The sequence below is a fragment of the Panthera uncia genome, assembly GCF_023721935.1.
Source record: "Panthera uncia isolate 11264 chromosome E2 unlocalized genomic scaffold, Puncia_PCG_1.0 HiC_scaffold_19, whole genome shotgun sequence".
NCBI lineage: Eukaryota > Metazoa > Chordata > Mammalia > Carnivora > Felidae > Panthera > Panthera uncia.
In genome coordinates this window covers 7,908,408-7,912,295 of record NW_026057588.1, presented here as the reverse complement: position 1 = coordinate 7,912,295, position 3,888 = coordinate 7,908,408, and the positions used below count along the sequence as shown (strand labels likewise).

The 3,888-nt window shown below is 49.7% G+C and overlaps 1 protein-coding gene across 3 annotated transcripts in view; it reads right to left on the bottom strand.

Annotated features, from left to right (window-relative positions):
* LOC125915109 (orphan sodium- and chloride-dependent neurotransmitter transporter NTT5-like) overlaps positions 1-640 on the bottom strand; it is a 60,605-nt gene extending 59,965 nt beyond the window's left edge. For all 3 annotated transcript variants that reach the window (XM_049620770.1, XM_049620762.1, XM_049620769.1), the window contains exon 1: positions 559-640. The gene's annotated coding sequence lies outside the window, so the exon portion shown is untranslated. The remainder of the gene's footprint in view (positions 1-558) is intronic.
* Between the last annotated feature and the right edge of the window lie 3,248 nt (positions 641-3,888).

The following is a 3,888-nucleotide window of genomic DNA, read 5'->3' as shown; positions in this document are numbered from 1 at the left end:
GGCCTCTGGGGGGGGGGGGCGGGCACTCAGGGTCCCCCAGAAACGCCTCTTCCCCGCGGAGGCCCTCCTTCCTGGAACTACAACCTCAGGAGAGGAAAGGAGGGAGCGGGTGGCAGGTTCCTCAAGGAGCAGGGGTTGTGTCCCTAACAGGCCGATGGATGGTGGGACTGGCCCGGGTTTCCGCGGTCCAAGCGCTTGAACCGCTGGGTCTCCCCAAACGGCGGGGACCCAGGGCCGAGTCCCGTGAGCACGGGACCCCAAGTCAGATTCAGACCGCGAAGGGGCTGAAGACAGTGCGCGGGGTCCTGGGGGAGAAAAAAGGAGGGACCCCTCGGGGCCTATCTGATCCCTCAGCTCCTCAGAGCCCGGGGCGTCCAGGGGAATCCCGTGACCCCGGGCCTCAGGAGTGACGCCCAGCTTCGCACATCCCGGATCTCTGAGTTTTCAAGCCTCCCTGGGGCTGTCACTCTCACCCCAGCCCGGAAACCCCCGGGCTCTCCGGTCTGTTCAGTCTGTGAAAAAAAATGAATGTGAAGACGCCTCTGCCGAGAAGCCTACCGAACATCTCAGGCCCCTCCAGGCCTCGTCAGGCCAGCTCGCGACGCACGCCTCGCTCCGCCTCAGGTGCAGCCTTTCCCGCCGTTCCTCTGCGCATGCGCCCCGCCCCCCGCCCCGCCCCCTTCGACCCCGCGGAGGATTCCGCCCCGAAACTCTTAACACGCCCGCCTGCACTGCGCACGCGCGCGCCACCGCGCGCCCTCCAGCCGCTTCCCCACTCAGTTTCCTGCGCGAGCGTCCTGGCCTGGCCCCGCGTCCGTCTCTTCCCGCTTTGGACCAGGCACCCAACGCCCTCCCCACTGCGCGTGGTGCTGAAGCCAAGCTTTTAGCCGTATCCCGAGTCTGGAGCATGAACTTTGCTTCCACACCCCTGAGTGAGGTGGAGATGTGGGTGAGGTGGGAAGCTTGTTCTTCCCAGTCATTTCTCTTGCTTTCAAACTTACGGTGTTTAGTTAAGCTTCCCCTACTGCTATCCAAAGCTTAAATATGTGTCCAACAGGACAGACACGGACCTTGCCTTCAGAGAGCTCAGAAACCTACTGGGATTGCAGACGTGAAATATTAATGAAGGGTAGCCTCTCTAAAATTGAGTCTGGGGGCCAGCAAGGGGAGCTCTCACACTCTACCACTCCAGTCAATTGTAGACCCGACAGGAAGAAACCTAACTTGGCAGTGACTACTGTACTATCTCATCAGGAGGAAGAAAGTTTTTTTCCTACCCAGCAACACCCCAGCCAATGAGAGACTTTCACAACTCAGCCGATGCAAGTCCCTACACTTCAGACTCCCAGTTCATTCCAATAGACTTTTATTCACAAAAGCCCTCCCAGCTCCCCGCCTTCCTCTATCAAAGAGTAGTTTTCTCCTTTTTTCTTGGACTTGACTGTGGTTTTGCCCTAACTTGCCTGTCCTGAATTGCAATTCTCTATTATTCCTCGGGGCGGGGACCAATAACAACTCACTTTTGCTGGTAAAATAACTGACAAGTTTTGTTTATTTTAGATATTTTTTAAGTGTATTTGTTTATTTTGAGAGAGACAGAGACAGCAGCGCAAGTGAGGGAGGAGCAGAGAGAGAGGGAGACAGCCCAAGCAGGCTCTGCACTGTCAGCACAGAGCTGGACATGGGGCTCAACTCACAGACCTGAGTGGAAACCAGGAGTAGGATGCTTAACCCACTGAGCCACCCAGGCGCCCCTGAGCTTACTGCTTTCTTGATGACCCGCGAGTTTGAAGGTGTTTTCTCCTGGATTTCAACTTCACTCTTCGTGATTTGAGCACTCCAGGATTTATTTGGGCATTTGTTTTAAGGCTTTGTCCTCCCTGAGACTACTCTTTTGGACTTCATTCCCCCTCCTGTTTGGAACTGGGCTGTTCTTATTCCAACTGTGCCATCTAGGAATTTTTCTCTTTGCTCTAAAGAGAAACCTCTAGGAACTGGGGTTCCCAGGCATCAAAACGCTCTGAGGTCGCCCTGCCCCTTCTGGGACTCTGGCAGGTTTTTTGGCACACTTACAAGGAAATGGAACGACTTGACAGAAAGTATTTTAGAACTCCCAATGGCAATCATGGGGAAATTCTGATCTCTCCAAACTTTTTTTATTATTCAAAATTAAATTGGAGAGCTACAGCTGTAAAAGAAGCAAAAACCTGTATGGGATGCCTATTGTAAACAGTAGCTTGAGGCCTGCAGATGTTTTCAGGATTCTGTTTACCTCTTTGTAAAATGAACAAAGATGAGAGAAATGTAGCCAAAGCTAAGTTTCCTTACAGCTTGCAGCCCACTGATAGATACCTGAAACATACAGAGCATGACGTTCCTCAAGGAACTCATGGCTGCCTTAGTGCCTTAATGTGTATGTTTTATTAAAGACCAAAAGTAGGGGCGCCTGGGTGGCTCAGTCGGTTGAGTGTCTGACTTTGGCTCAGGCCATGATCTTGAAGTCCTTGAGTTCCAGCCCCGCATCAGGCTCTGTGCTGACAGCTCGGAGGCTGGAGCCTGTTTCAGATTCTGTATCTGCCTGCCTCTCTCTCTCTCTCAAAAATAAGTAAACATTAAAAAAAATTTTTTTTTTAAAGAGTAAAAGTAACCTTATCTTAACGGCAGCTCGCCCCTCAAGATCCTGAAAGCCATGCTTCTAAATTCCTTAGAGACTTACGCAATCCTTAAACCCCACTAATTAAAAAGCATATAATCAGTCCCTCTTCACAATCCCAAAGCAGTCCTTTTTGCCCACAGGTCCTATCCCCGTGCTGGAATGCAATCACCTTTTTGCACCAAAAATATGTCAAGAATTCTTTCTTGGCTGTTTGCTCTCTAACCCAAACTTCAAATCACATCACAAAGTACTATTTCTAAATTAAATGAGGCAACTAAACAATTGAAAGAAGTCAGAATGTCTTCTAAGGCCTCTTTACCTCCTCTCCTCCTCCCCGCCCTTCTTTGTCTCTATAATACATAGCATCCACCTTGCTCTCAGGCCTTGCCTCTGGTGCCAGCTTCCTCTGCACAGTCCTCACCTCCTTTGTCCCCCCTGCTCCCTGGTTCTAATCCTTTCACCAAACTTCCCTTTTCCTCCAAAACTCTCTCCACCTCCTCTCCTGAACCTATGAAACCCTGCCCCTTTTCAAGTTAAGTCTTTCTGAGGATCCAAATAAACCCCAAATTTCTTACGTTCCCTGGACTAAGGCCAAATGATGAGCCATAGTCAAAGAGTTTCCTAAAATAACTTGCAGCTGAATAATTCCAATCTCTGCCTCTTCCTTCACCTGGCATTCTCGTCTCTCTGTCTTCTCCTGTGTGTCTCTTACAGTATAAGACACTTACCATTAGATTTATTTAGGGCCCCCTCAGATAATGCTGGTTGATCTCATGTCAAGATCCTTAATTACGTCTGAAAAACCCTTTTTGCCAGATAAGGTCACATTCACAGATTCCAGGACATGGACATATCCTTTTTTTTTCTATTCTAGTGTAGGTAACATACAGTGTTATATTAGTTTCAAATGTACAATGTAGCGATTCAACAATTTTATACATTACTCAGTGCTCATCATAAGTGTACTCTTTTTTGTTTTTTATGGTTTTTTTTTTTTATTTTTGAGAGAAAGACAGAGTACAAGTTGGGGAGGGGCAGAGAAAGGGAGACACAGAATCCAAAGCAGGCTTCAGGCTCTGAGCTGTCAGCACAGAGCCCCACGCAGGGCTCGGACTCAAAAAGCAATGAGATCATGATCGGATGCCCAACCGACTGAGCCACCCGGGTGCCCCACATCATATGTGTACTCTTAATCATCTCCACCTGTTTTACCCATCCCCCCTGCCCAGATC